Here is a 19387-nt window from a genome sequence, read left to right as displayed (position 1 = left end):
CAGGTATAAAGGGACAGGCAGTCAATTTACATCTGACTGCCCATAGAGCAGAGTGGACTGTGTCTGTGTCCGCTCTGCATAAGCGTCTGTCATCCGCTCACCTCAGCAGCGGATCAGCGGACAAATACCCTGCTGGGAAAAATGGATCCAGCCCATGTGAAAGGGGCCAAACTCTTCTTTGGATAATGTAGAAAAGATTTGACAGTTTTTTTAAATTTATTTTTTTATTATTATTATTGGTCTTGAGGTCAGTGAGCACTAAGCCTAAGGATTGGGTATTACTCTTCTAAGCAGGGACACAGACCACAATAAAAATTTGCCAGGAAATCTAAGTGGCCTATTAAGAATATTTCAAACAAAATTCATACAGATTTCACCCAGGATTTGCAAATTTTTTACAGTTGAATTCAATTAGACACCATGGGGTTGATTTACTAAGGCCAGAGAGTGCAAAATCTGGTGCAGCTCTGCATAGAAATCGATCAGTTTCCAGGGTTTTTTTGTCAAAGCTCATTTGCACAAGCCAAAGATAAAAGCTGATTGGCTACCATGCACAGCTGCACCAGGTTATGCACTCTCCAGTTTTAGTAAATCAACCCCAATGTGTTAATCTTGGGTGAAATCATTTAAAAATGGACCTAAATGTTTCTCTCGCTATCCAAAAAAAATTACATCCAAAGCTTAAAAGAATAAAAAAATACTCAAATGAATTATTAGTATCCCTTCTATCCAATCAGCAGCCATCTGACATCAGAAACTGTAAATCAGGTTGTCACCTGCCTAGCTATGCACAGGTTTATGTATCTCAAGACTGGCTAAAAAACACAATTTTAGAGCCTTTGTCAGGAGAAACAATTCACTTTTATATATTCCAACTGTGTTTCAGCCGTCTTCTTAGAATTTAGTTATAATTTTTTCAGGTTTTGAAAATGTCAACTATTGTTTTTGGCATAGTAATATTGGTGTGTTAGCATGTGAGACCCTGGCACAGTTAAATTGTACACGAGTACATTTCCACTGTAAATATATATTTGGCTCTGATATTTTTGGGCATATGATGTTTCAGCGTCCCTACAATCATACCCAAAAGTTAAAAACTTTAGTGTATTTCCACCTTTGCAGCCAAACTGAAATCTCACCTACTTTTTATTTGTTACATGTTCCCATTCACATAGCATTACTTAAAAAATATCAAACAATTGCAGTTTATGTCTTTATTTGTGAAATAATCTTACTTACTTTTATACTTGATTGTTAGAAAAAAAAGTGAAATAATTTACAGGTTGCATGCAAGTTTTAATGCGTTGTTTAACACTTTGCATAATTAAATAGCACATTTTCTAAAGATCTATAAATCCAACCAAAACCTGATGAAGAGGAAAAAGGGGACACATGAAATTGGTTCCAAAAGGAAAATATTAAAAAGATTATAGTCAGTATAGTTTTTAATGTGTAACCCAACCATTAAAATCTCATATGAACTTTATTTCAAATGTTTTTTATTGAAAGATTTTGATACAATACAAAATAATATATATCAGTGCGGTTCACAATTGGGTACATACATACTTATATGAAAAAGAAAATCCCCCACCAATTGGCTGGGGGTATATGAACAAATATCGAGTGTTTCAAAAGGTAATGTTATTTTAGTGTGAACCCATTAGGTGTGAAACGTTGTATAAGGTGGAACAGGATAGGGGAGGGAGAGAGGGGGGGAGAAAGGGGGACACCAGTCTAGAACATAGGGTCGTAGTATTGTTCATTTATGAATATATTATCATCTTATAGAGCAGTTGGGGTTTTGTAGCCATAGAGACCATTGTTTATTGAATTTGTGATGGGAAGAATTATTAAGGGCCGACCTTCTTTCCATGTCGCATTGGAAATTCAAGTCCGCTATAAGGGCAGTGAGAGAAGGGGTTTTGGAAGAATTCCATAGTTTAGTGATGTTAAGTTTTGCAGCTGCTAACATGTGGATAATGATGGTACGGGATATGTTATTGAATTTGTTGATTCCTATATGGAGGAGAGCGAGAGCTGGATTTGGAGCCACTTGGGCTCCAACAACTGTTAAGATCATTTGGAAGATACTATTCCAGTACGATCTTAGAGATTTGCAGGTCCAAAGTATGTGTAGGGTTGATCCTGTTTCTCCGCATTGTCTCCAGCAAGCCGATGAGGGGTGAGGGTAAAATAAAGAGAGTTTGACAGGTGTAAAGTACCACTGGTGTAAAATTTTCATGTACGATTCCCAGTGGGAGCTACATCTAGATGCTCTGTGTGTAATGTTAAAGGTTCTTTCCCATGTGTGGGATTGTATTGGTTGTGAGAGCAGTTTCTCCCAGTTAGATAAGGAGGTGGATTGTAGGGTAAACAGTGATCTGGTTATAAGCGTGTTAAAGGTCAATATCCCTTTCTTAGGATATTGCGGTTTATTAAGAAAGAGGTATGCGGTTGTAGGAACCTTCAAAAGATGTGGAATATTCATCTCTTGTAAGAAGTGAGCTATCCTCAAGTATGTGAAGATTTCACTATCAGGAAGGTGAAACCTCTGTTGGATGGTCGGGAAGGAGTCTAGTTTGTGGTTTGTATAGAGGTCTTGTATACAGGATATATCTTGATTTTCCCAATGTAGGAGGTTCAAAGAAGGGGTAAGAAAGTGTAGTATGGTGATCAAGGTAGGAATTGCTTTTGACTCTGGAGAGTTAGATAGTAAGAGGTCATACCAATCTTGTGTGCAGGCCCTGATGCAAGGGTGTTTGGGTAGATTTCTGAATTGAGAAGTTTGTGGTAGGAATAGAATGTCACGTAGTGTTGGCAGAAGGTGAGGGAGAGTTTCCATAGTGGTCCACGTTTTTTCGATAGTAGAGTTGGTCTATAAGTACGGCATTATAGTACGATTTTAAGTGCAGGAGACCTGCCCCTCCTCTAGAGGTTGGGCTTAAAGAAGGTTTGTCGTACATCTGGGTTTCTTTGAGTTCCAGAGGAATTTGGCAAGTAATGCTTGTAGTTTGGAGAAGAAAGCATTGGGGACGGGTATGGGGAGTGTGCAAAAATGTAAAGGATTTTAGGCAGTATGCACATTTTTAGAGCAGCTACTCTTCCCAGTTTTGATAATGTGGATGTGCGTAGGTTTTTAAGTTCTTGAGGGATGGATTCGAGTAGTCGCTTATGATTTAAGGTGTAAAGTTGGTCTGTCGAGGTGGTAAGTTTAATTCCCAGGTAAGGGATGCTGTGGTGTTCCCAGGAGAAGGGAAAGCATTTGAGGAGTATATTCTGGAGCTTAGTAGGTATATTAAGGTTTAAGATAGAGGATTTGGGCGCATTGAGTTTGTAGTATGATACCTCTGAGTATTCTTGAAGATGTGTCTGGATCGCTTGGAGTGATTTACGTGGATTGGTAATCATTAGTATGATGTCATCTGCAAATAGGCTAATTTTGTGTTCTCTTTTGAGATGGGAGATTCCTGTGAATGCTGGGTCCTCTCTGAGTTTTGAGGCTAGTGGTTCAATGAGTAGGGTGAAGATAATGGGGGATAGGGGACAACCTTGTCTGGTACCGTTGGAAATGTTGAAAATCTGTGATAGCATACCATTGGTTAGCACTTTCGCTGAGGGGTTAGAATAGAGGGCAAGAATTGCCGATAGCATCCAGTCTGTGATTCCAAACTTTTGAAGTGTGAGTGTCATAAAGTGGCAATGTATTCGGTCAAATGCTTTCTCAGCGTCAAGGGATGAAAGTAAGGAGGGTCATTTAGCGGTCTAATGTGTGTGAGAGAGATGAGTCTTCTTGTTGCATCTGGAGCGTGGCGACCAGGAACAAATCCTACTTGGTCTGGGTGGATTAGTGTAGGTAGGTGGGGAAGCAATCTTCAGGCAACTAATTTAGCGTATAGTTTTATATCTGTATTTAGTAGTGAAATCGGTCTGTAATTCTGGACAAGTTGGGGGTCTTTGCCGGGTTTTGGGATAGTTGTGATTATGGATTGCAGCATTTCATTAGGGAATGTACCTGTAGAAGCGGCATGGTTAAAGAAGGCGGTTAGGTGTGGCATAAGGTTAGGGGCAAATGTTTTATAAAATTCGTTGGTAAAGCCATCAATCCCTGGAGATTTGTTCAGGGGTAAGGTTTTTATAGTGTTCTCTATTTCCATGGGAGAGAATGGGATAGATATAGAGGTGAGTTGTGATGGAGTAAGATGGGGTAGACTAGTGGTAGTTAAGAAGTTTTGTATGGACAATGTCATTGGTTGGTGTGTATCTGGATCATCTTTGATATTGTACAGGGTTTGGTAGTAAGTTGCAAAGGCGTCAGCTATGTCTTTAGGGTTTGTAAGCGAAGTACGGGTATTTATGTGTAAAATTGAGGAGACTTTAGATTTGAGGCGTCTTTGTTTGATTATTTTTGTTAGAAGTGAGTAAAAGGGTTCGGAGCTGGTTTCTGTCTTAGGTGAGGGATGCAGATGTGGAGGCGTTGGGGTTTTGTTTGTTAATTTCTTCGTTTAGTTTTATGGAAACTAGAAGTTGGTCGATTTGTTGAGATCTGTGTTTATTGATTCGGGAGTTGAGTTGTATGAGAATACCTTGCATGTAAGCTTTGTAAGCGGGCCAAAGTGTGGTTATAGAGATATCAGGTGTAGTATTCAGGTAAAAAAATAAGTTATGAGCTTCTAATAAATGTTTTTGATTCTCTGGATTCTTTAATATGGTAGAATTCAGTCTCCATATGGGGGGTAGTGCTGAGCGTTGAGAGTCGTCCAGGATTATGTTTGGAGCGTGGTCTGACCATGTGATGGTGCCAATGTTGGATGACGTTACGTGTTGTAGAGTCCATTTATCTGTAATAAAGAAATTGATTCTGGAGTAGGACAGGTGGGAAGGAGAGTAGTAGGTGTAGTCTTTTTCGGTGCTGTGTTGACATCTCCAGATATCATAAAGGTCATGATCATGCAGGAAACGATTGAAATTCTGTTTGGGGGATCTTTTGTTGGAGGACGAGTCTAGGAGTGGGTTGCCGATGACATTGAAGTCTCCACCGATGACAAGTCTGCCTTGCTTTTGGGAAGAGATAATGGTGTGGAGTTTACGATGGAATTGGATCTGATTGTTGTTTGGACCGTAAACATTCACTAGAGTGTGGAGGGTATCGTTAAGTTTGCAGATCAGGATATGATAGCGACCTTGAGGGTCAGCTAATTCTGAAACATGACTGAATTGTATAGTGTCCTTTATAGCTGTAAGAACGCCATTACGTTTCTTAGGATTGGTGGCCATATAAATGTGGGAGAATCGATGTAGTTGTAGTCTGGGAGTCTTGGATGTTGCAAAATGTGTTTCCTGTATGAAAAGAATGTCCTCATGAGATGTCTGAATTTCCTTTTGGAGCATCGATCTTTTAAAAGGGGAGTTTAGGTCACAAACATTTAGAGATGTTATGTTAATCATAATGTAGATCCTTGGTACGGTTTATGGGGTAGTCGGGTTGGTGTTTAAGGCGTTGATTCAGGTTGGACGGATACAGTTGCGAGGAGGAGAATTGTATGGTCTAGGCAGTGCGGAAATGGCTCGGTCTGAGATTCAGAAGCCTTGTTCCATGTTCATTTGGAAGACTTAGTTGAGCTGGTGAGGTGTTTGGTTGACTGGTGATGCAGGAAGGGAGGGATGCAGACAGGGATAAAAAAGGCTTGCAAAAAATGCAAGAAACTTGAGTAGCTTGGTACGCTACTTCAAAACTGGGGGGTGTGAACAAGCATTGACCATAGATGAGGTCATGCCAAACAATGTTCTGTAACAAGAGAATTTTCTAATTGAGCCGATCTCCAGATCTCAGCAGGATGGGATAAAGTGGAGTAGAGCGTCAGAGGTGTGGAATTTAAAGTGGATTAAATGTATACTATGTCAGAGTTATTCTGCTTCCATTTGATGCGTATTAGCAGAGGTGGATTGTTGGGGGTCCACAGGTATTATGTTCCATGTCTTCAATAAGTCTATGCCCGCTTCTAGGTTTCTAATTGTGTAGATTCTTCTCTGGTGTCTGACAGTTATTTTTGTGGGGAAGCCCCATTGGTAAGCAATGCCACGGTTCCGTAAGGCTTTGGTGATGGTAACCAATTTTTTACGGTTAAGGAGCATAGCTTTTGATAGGTCTGTGTATAATTTGATGTTTGCATGTGATGCCGGGAGTGGAGGGGGGTTTCTGGCTGCTGCCATTATCTTCTCCTTTATGTGGTAAAAATGAATACACGCCAAAACATCTCTAGGCATTGATGCTGACAGGAAAGACGGTTTGGGTATTCTATGAGCGCGGTCTATGGCGAGCTCTACATCTGAGAGAGACGGAATAAGGAGTTTTGTATATTGTTGGATGTAGGGTAGCAGTGCCTCGTTGGTGATATTTTCAGGAATACCCCTAAATTTTATGTTGTTGCGTGTGGAACGATCCTCCAGGTCCGCTAGTTTCAAATTAATTTGTTCGATGCCAGAAGTGTGGTCAGCATGTGCGTCAATCAAGTCATTGTGGGCTGTTATTATTTCCCCCATCTTTGTCTCAATATGGCGTAATCTGTGGTCCTGTTTTTGAATCACAGTAGTGATTTGGGCAAGTGATGATAGGTCGCTGTGTAGCGTCTGCCTGAGTGAGAGGAGCATGTTTTCCATGCAGATTTCAGAGATAGGTTGGTCAGACACAGGGAACGATTCTATCACTGGAAAATCATTGGCATGTTGAGGGGATGGATGGATGAGGGTTTGGTAGGTGGCTGCTGTGTCTGTGTCCAGGCGTGGTCTGGATTTAGCTGGGCTACTTGTTGCGGGGCAAAGGGGAAGAGATGACTCACCAGGGTCCCCTGGGTAGAGCGGGTACTGCAGCCTGGGATCTGTCTGCTGGCTCCTGTCATCCTCCTCATGTCTGCCTGCTCCGTTCAGACAGCTGGCGCCATCTTGGATCCCTGCCTGAACAGCAGGGAAGAAATGTGTACGTTTTCCTGGCTGTCCCGGGGTTTTTCGATGGCGGGGCATTGCTCGGGAGGGTTGTGCACCTCTGCCCTTGCTCACTGTGTGGTTTAAATCCCCTGGGGCCGGGGTGTGCCGTGTCGGGTCTGGTGGATGGACGGTATTCACTGCACGTCCATTCAGGAGCTGGCCACGCATGCGCCCCCTCATATGAACTTTAATATGTCAATGTAGCTTCAAAGGTCATTTTCAAAAGTTTACATCTATAGCTTTCTTTAACCACTTTCATACTCAACACTTTCACCTCCTTCTAGTCCAGGCCAATTTTCCACTTCCAGCGCTGTCTCAGTTTGCATGCTAATTACTCAGTCATGTAACACTGTACCCAAATTAAAGTTTTAGAATTGTTCTTTAGACTGAGCTTTTTCTGGTGGTATTTAATCACCACTGAGTTTTTAAAAAAAAAATTTTTGGTATATAAATGAAAAAATACCGAACATTAAAAAATAAAAACACTTTTATTCTTTCTTTTTTTTTACGTTTAGGCCAAAATGTATTCTGATACATTTCTTTGGTAAAAATAACCCAATTCAGTTTATAATATTTAGTCTGTGTGAAAGTTATAGAGTCTACAAACTATGGTATATATTTTTAAAAGTTGATCAGTCCAGATATACTGATGGACTCAATTTTTGAGGCTCTAAAATTCCAGGACTATACTTTTCAAAAAGGGATCATTTGGGGATATTTGTAGACAGTCCAGGGTATTTATAAAGGGGCATGGAGAGTTTTTTGAAGTTGTAATTTTTTGTTACAATTTTTTGGAAAATGAAAAATATTTTTTTTTCACAATTGTTTTTTTTTTACATACTGTCACCAGTGCAGTACAGTGTCATCATATGACTGATGTGGCGGTGATTAGAAAAACTGACTAGTGACAGTATGTAATATAAAAAAATGTTTTTTCAATTTTTTTAAAGATTTTTTTCTCTTTTTTTTATACAATTTTTTTACATGCTGTCACCAGAGCAGTGTAGTGTTACCACAGTGACTACTCTGGGGAGGTGATCAGGGTTTTTTGTGTAAGAGCTTATAATAGTGATGATCACTGTTTTATGCAATCATTTTGGCATCTATTCATTCACAGCCATTCAGTGAGTAGTGTTGTGATTAGCTGTGATTGGCAAAGGTCTGTATTCTTTCTTGGATACACAGAATATAACTTGTTACTAACATTTATAAGTAAAGTTGATCCAGGGAATATCCAAATGCCTCTCGGGGAGGTCAGGAAGGAATTTTTTTCCCCTGCAGGAGCAAATTGAGTCATGCTTTGCTGTTTTTTTTTGCCTTCCTCTGGATTAACTGTGGGTGTAGGATTTTTTTTATGGTTGAACTGGATGGATTTTGTCTTTTTTAAGCCAGACTAACCAGAGTAACTACATAACTATATATGTAACTATGTAACTATGTTTCATGGTACAGATGAGTTGTGATTGGTCCTGTGTGTACCATGTGTTCACTATGACCAATCCCAAAGCTCATCACAAAAGTACACAAAGAATGGCTATAAATTAAATTTTTTTACACATTCATTGTGTACAAATGTCATGTGATTGTTTATTAGTCACAGTGGTCACATGGTATACCGATCTGTCATCCGCTGTGTCCTGTGGACACGGGGTGACAGATCACCTACAACGCAGCCACTAGGGTGCGTGACACAAAGAATGTCATATGATGTCCTCCTGTAGCTAGGAAGCTCCCACTTGGCCATCAATTGACAGTAGGCTGAGCAGGAAGTAGTTAAAATAATACCTGGAAACTAAAGGATGGTACGCCCTTATTGGTCCATCATTGTTTGAAAGGGGGTAAGTTACAATCTTTTGAAAGCTTGACAAAAGTAACAAAGGCAGAAGCTATGACAAAATGGACGTATTGTCAAATACATAGTTACATTTACGCTACAACGCACAAACATTAATTCCTACGTCCTTTAACACCTTTTGAGTCTACCTGCCTTAAGGGAAATTCCATCAAAAAACCCATCTCACTAACATATTCATGGCTTCAATCTACGCAAAATACGAACCCAGTCAGATTCAGGACACATTGGGAATCTGCTTTTAATACTACATTCACAGATGATCAATGGAAACAAGCATGTGTCTTTACACATAATTGCTCTATTGGTACTCGGTTCCAGGAGACATCTCACAAGCTTTTTTCACAATGGTACGCAACACCCGATAAACTGAAGCAATGGTTCTCACAGTCTTTTGATATCTGTTGGCGATGTAACCAAGCGAAAGTGTCTTTAGTACACATATGGTGGGATTGCCCCTTGATAGTAACCTTTTGGCAGAAGATCCAAAAACTTATCATACACATTACCAATACTAAGATTAAACTGACTCCACTCTGCTGTCTATTTCATATTTTTTTTTCATATTTCATTGCTCCATGAAGATATATAAACAATCTTTTATGAGATTATTTTTGATTGCAAAAAAATCTTTAATTCTCAGACTCTGGAATACTCCTTCCATCAAAGAATGGATCCATATAATAGAAGATCTTTATGACATGGAGGAATTTGGTAGCAATAGCAAATTAATCCACAGTCAAATTCCAGAAAATTTGGTCTACTTGGACCATCTTTCACTACTCCACAGACTATGAGAATATAGTTAAATAAGCTCAGACTGTAATTAAGTTGGACAACTTGAAGCTAAATCAATCCTCCCACCACGAACACACATTCACCAAATCACAGAACTTTCTTCTACTGAACTTTCATTCTTCTCTTGTTTTCAAGCCTATCCTACCTTTCTTTATTATTTAGATTATTACAACAGCTGATTATTTTATTTATGGTTATTGAAGATATCAAACGACCTAATTTGAATTAATACATGCTAATATATTTGAAAGTTGACACACAGGTCCTTAGGGACCCCGATTGAGTCAATTATGGGCATTTATATACTATACAAGAAGTTAGCCTCTTTAATATGTCTAGATTATGTGTTGCTGTTTAAATTGTTATTGGTATTGTAATAATTCCTGACCTAGGATGTGGGTAAACATACTCTTAGTATAACTATTGCATGTATAGATAAAATGGTTTTATAGATAAGCTATAAGCAACTTTCTCTGCTTCTAGGTAATGTTGACATTTGTTATCTAATAATTGTTTGGAGGATGTCATTTACTAACTTACCTAAATCTGTAAGTGTATTACAGAACTGTTGAATGTTTTTTGACTATGACTTAAAAACCTCAATAAAAATTTATTGACAAAAAAAAAATAACTGGGGATCCTGCCATTTTAAATAAAAGTCTTGGTTTATTACTTTTTTTTATCCTTTGCTGCATTTCAACCAATGGTCTATACCAGCCTTTCTTAAAATAGAACTAGAGGCAAAACTTTTTTTTTTTTCATTTTGGATAGCATAAGGGAGGGTTTTAACCTCTGTCAGTTTATTTTTTGCTACCTGTGTCTCATTTGGAAGATTTACCTTCACTTCCTGTCCCATAGCTAAAGCAGGAAGTGAGAGAAAATCCCTGCAAATTACCGTATTTTTTGCTCCATAAGATGCACCTGTCCATAAGACGCGCCTAGGTTTTAGAGGAGAAAAACAAGAAAAAAAATATTCTGAACCAATGGACTGCAGACACAGTACAGGAGATGACCAGAGACTGCGGACACAGTACAGGAGATGACCAGAGACTGCGGACATAGTACAGGAGATGACCAGAGACTGCGGACACAGTACAGGAGATGACCAGAGACTGCAGACACAGTACAGGAGATGACCAGAGACTGCGGACACAGTACAGGAGATGACCAGAGACTGCGGACACAGTACAGGAGATGACCAGAGACTGCGGACACAGTACAGGAGATGACCAGAGACTGCGGACACAGTACAGGAGTTGACCAGAGACTGCGGACACAGTACAGGAGATGACCAGAGACTGCGGACACAGTACAGGAGATGACCAGAGACTGCGGACACAGTACAGGGGATGACCAGAGACTGTGGACATAGTACAGGGGATGACCAGAGACTGTGGACATAGTACAGGGGATGACCAGAGACTGTGGACATACTACAGGAGATGACCAGAGACTGCGGACATACTACAGGAGATGACCAGAGACTGTGGACACAGTACAGGAGATGACCAGAGACTGCGGACACAGTACAGGAGATGACCAGAGACTGCGGACACAGTACAGGAGTTGACCAGAGACTGCGGACACAGTACAGGAGATGACCAGAGACTGCGGACACAGTACAGGAGATGACCAGAGACTGCGGACACAGTACAGGGGATGACCAGAGACTGTGGACATAGTACAGGGGATGACCAGAGACTGTGGACATAGTACAGGGGATGACCAGAGACTGTGGACATACTACAGGAGATGACCAGAGACTGTGGACATACTACAGGAGATGACCAGAGACTGCGGACATACTACAGGAGATGACCAGAGACTGCGGACACAGTACAGGAGATGACCAGAGACTGCAGACACAGTACAGGAGATGACCAGAGACTGCGGACATAGTACAGGGAATGACCAGAGACTGTGGACATAGTACAGATGGCCAGAGACTGCAGACAGTGCAGGGGATGACCAGAGACTGCGGACACAGTACAGGAGATGACCAGAGACTGCGGACACAGTACAGGAGATGACCAGAGACTGCGGACACAGTACAGGAGTTGACCAGAGACTGCGGACACAGTACAGGAGATGACCAGAGACTGCGGACACAGTACAGGGGATGACCAGAGACTGCAGACAGTAAAGGAGATGACCAGAGACTGCGGACCTTTGGGGAGGGGGAGCGGGTACTTGAATTTGACAGGTACCCGCTCCCACTTCCGCAGAGCAGAGTTGTCCTTCCTTCTTCCCGCGCCTGCTTGTGACAGCCGGGTGCCCACTGCGCATGCGCGAGAAGCGCTGCACTTTGTGAATGGTTCAGAGCCTTCTGGGAACTGTCATGTGTCCCAGAAGATGCCAGACCATTCACAAAGCACAGCGCTTCTCGCACATGCGCAGTGGGCACCCGGCTGTCACAGAAGCCAGAGCGGGAAGACTGCAGCGCTGGAGCAAAGAATAGGTAAGGTCCTGCAGAAGAGAAAAGCTGAGCGGCCACCCCAATATTCTGACATGGTGGTGGCAGAAATACTGGACCGGCCGCTTTACAGTTGCAAGAAAAAGTATGTGAAACCCTTGGGATTACGTGGAGTTTTGCATGAATTGGGCATAAAATGTGCTCTGAACGTCATGTAAGTCACAACAATAGAAGAACACAGTCTTCTGAACATAATACTACACAAACATTAGATGTTGCCATGGTTTAATTGCACATAACATGTAAACATTCACAGTGCAGGGAGGAAAAAGTATGTGAACCTTTGGACTTAATAACTGGTTGACCCTCCTTTGGCAGCAATAACCTCAACCAAACGTTTCCTGTAGTTGCAGATCAGACCTGCACAACGATCTGGAGTAATTTTGGACCACTCCTCTTCACAAAACTGTTTCAGTGTAGCAATATTCTTGGGATGTCTTGTGTGAATCGCTCTCTTAAGGTCATGCCACAGCATTTCAATCCGGTTGAGGTCAGAACTCTGACTGGGCCACTCCAGAAGGCGTATTCTGTGCTGTTGCAGCCATTGTTTTGTTGAATTACTTGTATGCTTTGGGTCATTGTCCTGTTGCATCACCCATCCTCTACGGAGCTTCAGTTGGCGGACAGATGGTCGTACGTTTTCCTGCAAAATGTCTTGATAAACTCTGGAATTCATTTTCCCATCAATGACAACAATCCATCCAGGCCCTGAGGCAGCAAAGCAGCCCCAAACCATGATGCTCCCTCCACCATGTTTTACAGTGGGGATGAGGTTTTCATGTTGGTGTGCTGTGCCTTTTTTTTCTCCACACATAGTGTTGTGTGTTCTTCCCAAACAACTCAATCTTGGTTTCATCTGTCCACAGTATATTTTGCCAGTAGTGCTGTGGAACATCCAGGTGCTCTTTTGCAAACTTCAAACGTGCTGCAATATTCTCTTTGGACAGCAATGGCTTCCTCCGTGGTGTCCTCACATGTACTCCATTCTTGTTTAATGTTTTCCTTATTGTAGATGTGTCAACAAAAATGTTAGCATGTGCCAGAGATTTCTGTAGGTCTTTAGCTGACACTCTGGGATTCTTCTTTACCTCATGCAGCATTCTGCGCTGTGCTCTTGCAGTCATTTTTACAGGACGACCATGCCTAGGGAGAGTAGCAACAGTGCTAAACTTTCTCCATTTGTAGACAGTCTGTCTTACCGTGGACACATGAACATCAAGGCTTTTGGAGATAATTTTGTAACCCTTTCCAGCTTCATGCAAGTCAACAATTCTTGATCGTAGGTCTTCTGAGAGCTCTTTTCTGCGAGGCATGGTTCACATTAGACAGTGCTTCTTGAAACCAGTAAACCCAAAACAGGTGTGTGTTTTTTAAGGGCAGGACAGCTGTCAGCAACACATCCAATATCATCACACTGACTGGAGTCAAGGTTGGCTCACTCCTGGCTCGAATTAGCTCTGGGAGAAGTCATTAAGCTAGGGCCTCACATACTTTTTCCTCCCTGCACTGTGAATGTTTACATGTTATGTGCAATTAAACCATGGCAACATCTAATGTTTGTGTAGTATTATGTTCAGCAGACTGTGTTCTTCTATTGTTGTGACTTAGATGACGTTCAGAGCACATTTTATGCCCAATTCATGCAAAACTCCACGTAATCCTAAGGGGTTCACATACTTTTTCTTGCAACTGTATATTCGCTCAATAAGACGCACTGACATTTTCCTCCCTTTTTTGGAGCCAAAAATACGGTAAGGGTATTCCTTGAAGACCCCCAGGTCACCAGAACTAATGTCCTCATTGAAAATGTCCCTGCTATTACTTTTATGGGGACAACCCAAAATTTGGGGTTCCTTTTACTTTCACTTTCAATGATAGTGATAAACAGCACAAATAGAGAGGGTGAATCTCTTCATCAGGAGCACAGACTGCAATAAAAACCTGATAGGTGTTCTAATCCATCTTCACTCTATCCAAGACCAACAAAAAAAAAGATTTGCCTTTAGTTATACTTTAACCTTTTTAACATAGAGGGACCCTTAAAATAACTTTTCAGGCTCAAGGAACCTCTGCTAGTAATTATTATTAGCTACAACTCAAGATATATTAGTATGCAGGCAACTGGAAAGAATGATCTTAACATTTGTGGTTTTTGGGAAGAATCCCCCCTTACAGATAAAAAAATAAATAAATAATTGGTGTCAGTGGTTAGTTACTGAGAGGCAGATGGTACCATTAGCAACCTTTGGAGGAACCCTATGGTTCTATGGAACCCTGGTTGAGAAAGGCTGTTCTATACTATATGATGCTCTAGTAATGGCATATCAGAGATTGCTTATGCATATTCCTTTAAGTTTTTATTTTATAAAAGTTACCTTTTTAGCATGTGCAACCTTTCAAACTCCATAATCTCCTCTCAAATCCGCGTGCCACATCCAGGACCTTTGTTCATTAGGAAGAATGATAGTTTTTGTTTTTCTGTGATGCCATTGTTTGTTTTTTAACATGTCTATGAAAACGCTTTTGAACAGGACACATTTGTAAACAACAAACAAACAGGAGCTAGAAAAACAACCAGCGGCCTCTCTGTAGCAGTCACATTTTCTAAGTATAGATTGCAGCAATTTGCTTTCAAACTCCTCATTTTCACAATCTGACACGTTCATTAACCCCAGCTAGAAAAATTATTTTGCTGCATGGATTTTCCACCGATCAATATATTAGTCATTTGGGCACGTATCATCAAGGCCAACCGCTGAGGTCCGTATCTCTGTCCAACGGGCTGATATGGAAGAATGTCAAGTATGGTCTGCTGAGTGCTGCGGGTCAGCAACCCTTGCGGGCTCGTCCCTGCTGCATTTTAATTAGTTTGCTCTTAATGACATTCTTAAATGATGGCGTTTAAAGGCAACGCACTATTTAGGGACACGGCACCGGAATTGTAATTAGGTAAATACTTAGTCATGTCATCATTAAACTGGCAGCACTGCTTTGTGTGTGTGTGTGTGCGCGCACGCTGTGTGTGTTTTAATTTTTGTTATTTTTATATCTGCCTGTTTAAGGCGTTTCTCAAAGTCTGATATATAAAAACAAAAAAAAACTATAAACTATATTTTGATGGGATAAATTATTTCAAATAATTAATACTGCAAATATTAATTAAAAGTAAATTAATACAATTAATAGTATTTTCAAATATTCACAAAATAACTTGTTTATAATAGATAAAAAATTACCCTTGCAGTGCTCCCCTCCCTCGGCAGTTGCATGATATTAGACAGCATCCTGTCAGAAGCTTTGGATAATCTTGCCTTGTACTGTCTGGCACCGTGGAGCTCCATTGGCATTTGTCATTGAACACCAGAATTGGCAGGTCCACCACTGGCACCCTGTGCTTTTCACAGATGAGAGCAGGTTCTCCCTGAGCACATGTGACAGCCGTGAAAGGGTCTGGAGAAGCCGCGGAGAACGTAATGCTGCCTGTAACATCGTTCAGCATGACCATTTTGGTGGTGGGTCAGTGATGGTCTGGGGAGTCATATCCATGGAGGGACACACAGACCTCTACAGGCTGGACAATGGCATCCTGACTGCCATTAGGTATTGAGATGAAATCCTTGGACCCATTGTCAAACCCTACACTGGTGCAGTGGGTCCTGGGTTCCTCCTGGTGAACGACAATGCCCAGGCTCATGTGGTGAGAGTATGCAGACAGTTCCTGGAAGTTGAAGGAATTGATACCATTGAATGGCCCCCACGTTCGCCTGACCTAAATCCAATAGACACCTCTGGGATATCATGTTTTGGACCATCCGACGATGCCAGGTTGCACCTCAGACTGTCCAGAAGCTCAGTGATGCCCTGGTCCAGATCTGGGAGGAAATACCCCAGGACACCATCTGTCGTCTCATTAAGAGCATGCCCCGATGTTGTCAGGCATGCATACAAGCATGTGGGGGCCATACAAACTACTGAGGACCATTCTGAGTTGCTGCAATGAAATTTCAGCAAAACTGACTAGCCTGCTGCATCATTTTTTCACTTTGGTTTTCGGGGGGCGGGTCTTTGAATTCAGTGCTCTGTGGGTTGATAATTTGCATTTCCATCAAACAATGGGGCATCCTTACGTTCCTAACAGGTCACCCAGTCCATATCAGTATAGATATCCAGCATGATATTTTTCACCATTGAGATCTGATGTGTTTTCAAAGTGTTCCTTTATTTTCCAAAGTTCACTAACATATACAGGTCATGTCCTTCCCCCAGCCTGCGACTGGACAGTGGTAGGAGAAGCAGCACACCTATGTGCTCATCTCTATTTCACTCTGCTCTCTCCTGCTATCAACATGTTCTTTTTTTAACAGATTGGCAACTGATAAGGTTTACAGTATAGAGTGGGTTATTGCGAACGCAGAGATATAAAGAAACAAAAGCAGCTAGCATATACAGGTAAAACCTCAAAACCTTAAAATGACAAACTAAAAATAAATATGCAGCACTAAAAATATCAGACAACTAAAATATTATTAAACATCATATATTAACACATATTATAGGTGAGCGCTATTGATGGTGCAAAATGGGTGAAGTGATGATAGTGTCTGATAAAGACGCATGAAAGTGCTATAAACCAATTCTTGTAGTGACAATGGTGGTAAGCCCAATGACAGAATAATGACGTCGTTCTGGTGGGCTCCTCTGACGTGTTTCGTGCACCAAGCACGTTATCAAAGGGCTTGGTGCACGAAACGCGTTAGGGGAGCCCACCAGAACGACGCCAAGCCGCACCAGGCCATGAGGAAGGCCGGCGGCAATTTTTTATATCACATGTGAGTTATTTTATACTTGGACTTTTTCTTATTGAAAATAAACTTACTACACTATTAGTACTATCTTGTCCTCTGGCTTGCTCATTACGAGCCCCATAAGGTGGAGCCATCCTGGAATTTGGAGCCATTGTTTGGAGCTGTTTAGATGGGTTTGTGAGCGGTGTGAGACCCTTTGAGTGTGAGTTACATCATCCTGAGTGTCCACTTCTGAGCTTGATAACCCCACAGCCTTTAGACCAGACCTAGATGTCTCTATGATAAGGATATACATATAATGCGAACATTATATGTACTTCTGGTAATAATTTTACTGGCTCTTGACACCAGTGGCTACCAGCACGGAGCACAGATTACCACGTATCATGGACTGCTATTTTCTGTCATTGGACTTACCACCATTGTCACTACAAGAATTGGTTTATAGCACTTTCATGCGTCATTTTCAGACGCTATCATCACTTCACCCATTTTGCGCCATCAATAGCGCTCACCTATAATATGTGTTATTATATGATGATTAATAATATTTTAGTTGTCTGATATTTTTAGCGCTGCATATTTATTTTTAGTTTAACTGATAAGATTTGTCATGCTGCTTCTCCTACTCCAAGTCTGAGCTCTGCTGTAGGGAGATCGGAGGAAGCTGATACCAGGTCAAATTCTGGTAATTACACTGCTTTTAGGAAAATACATTTCATGTGTGATTGAGTTATACTGTCACATGACACAGCCCACACTCGCCTGCCTGTCCTGTGCAGAGTTAAATCCCCCAAAAAAAAGAATAGCTACAGATAAATGTTCATCCCCAAATTCTGTGCTCCAGCAAAGAAAATGATAACTCACCTGCTTCTTGTCGCCGTCGACTATTTAAGCACTTTTCTTCTTGATGGAAATCACTTTCGTATGAGAAAATGCACACTCTGACCATGATAAAGGCCACAGTTCAGGTGGTAACGCCGGCTGCTGACAGGCCTATTTCCAGCCTGTCAGAATGAAATACTAATAGTGGGCCCGATCACTTGTGACATTGCCTTCCACAGTTCTGCATCTCAAGGTTACTCTGTGCCTTGCAAGCACTTCCTATGCAGATGGCAGGGGACATATAGGCTTCTGCATCAGCATATGAATGGTGTCAGCTTTTATAAGCAGACTGTGTACAGAGATTATAACTGAAACCCTGCTTGCCTGAGGATCTTTACCCAAATAATCCATTGCTGAGATCCACACAGAAAGCCAATGCCAACTGTAAAACAATTTGGGGAATTTTTTGGTCACAGCTATTTAAGTGGATCTATTGTTAAAAACCAACTCAGGGTCTTACCCCCTCCAAAAGATCACCTGTGTATATATATATATATATATATATATATATGTGTGTGTATATACTGTATGTACTGTATATATAAGTCTTCAGGCCAATTCGAAGAAATATAACCTATTGTGATACTGCGCTCCGCAAAGCAGCTACTTGAAAAATGATCTCAACAATTAAACCAAAAAAAAGAGTAGCAGCACTTTCATGTATTACATTTTCTTCATGTATAAATTGTGCAATCATGAAACCCATAAATAAACACAGTAGTTTATATTATAAACATATATACAGTTGCAAGAAAAAGTATGTGAACCCCTTGGGATTACGTGGAGTTTTGCATGAATTGGGCATAAAATGTGCTCTGAACGTCATCTAAGTCACAACAATAGAAGAACACAGTCTGCTGAACATAATACTACACAAACATTAGATGTTGCCATGGTTTAATTGCACATAACATGTAAACATTCACAGTGCAGGGAGGAAAAAGTATGTGAGGCCCTAGCTTAATGACTTCTCCCAGAGCTAATTGGAGCCAGGAGTGAGCCAACCTTGACTCCAATCAGTGTGATGATATTGGATGTGTTGCTGACAGCTGTCCTGCCCTTAAAAAACACACACCTGTTTTGGGTTTACTGGTTTCAAGAAGCACTGTCTGATGTGAACCATGCCTCGCAGAAAAGAGCTCTCAGAAGACCTACAATCAAGAATTGTTGACTTGCATGAAGCTGGAAAGGGTTACAAAAGTATCTCCAAAAGCCTTGATGTTCATGTGTCCACGGTAAGACAGACTGTCTACAAATGGAGAAAGTTTAGCACTGTTGCTACTCTTCCTAGGCGTGGTCGTCCTGTAAAAATGACTGCAAGAGCACAGCGCAGAATGCTGCATGAGGTAAAGAAGAATCCCAGAGTGTCAGCTAAAGACCTACAGAAATCTCTGGCACATGCTAACATTTTTGTTGACACATCTACAATAAGGAAAACATTAAACAAGAATGGAGTACATGGGAGGACACCACGGAGGAAGCCATTGCTGTCCAAAAAGAATATTGCAGCACGTTTGAAGTTTGCAAAAGAGCACCTGGATGTTCCACAGCACTACTGGCAAAATATACTGTGGACAGATGAAACCAAGA

At 41.2% G+C, this 19387-nt stretch overlaps 1 protein-coding gene and 1 long non-coding RNA gene across 5 annotated transcripts in view; one reads left to right on the top strand and one right to left on the bottom strand.

Moving 5' to 3' along the window:
- The window catches only part of LOC149456843 (uncharacterized), a 92480-nt gene extending 74332 nt beyond the window's left edge, over positions 1–18148 (bottom strand). For both annotated transcript variants that reach the window (XR_016313799.1, XR_016313798.1), the window contains exon 1: positions 17780–18148. This is a non-coding gene — a long non-coding RNA (uncharacterized LOC149456843). The remainder of the gene's footprint in view (positions 1–17779) is intronic.
- The window catches only part of LOC149456841 (cytosolic carboxypeptidase 6-like), a 2243892-nt gene that overhangs the window by 641842 nt on the left and 1582663 nt on the right, over positions 1–19387 (top strand). The gene's annotated exons all lie outside the window — the stretch shown is intronic.

This window comes from Staurois parvus, unplaced genomic scaffold (genome assembly GCF_062004578.1).
Source record: "Staurois parvus isolate SC_StPar_1 unplaced genomic scaffold, SC_StPar_1.0 ptg000347l, whole genome shotgun sequence".
Classification (NCBI taxonomy): Eukaryota; Metazoa; Chordata; class Amphibia; order Anura; family Ranidae; genus Staurois; species Staurois parvus.
Note: the sequence above shows the minus strand (reverse complement) of the source record. Positions and strands in the feature narration are given on the sequence as shown.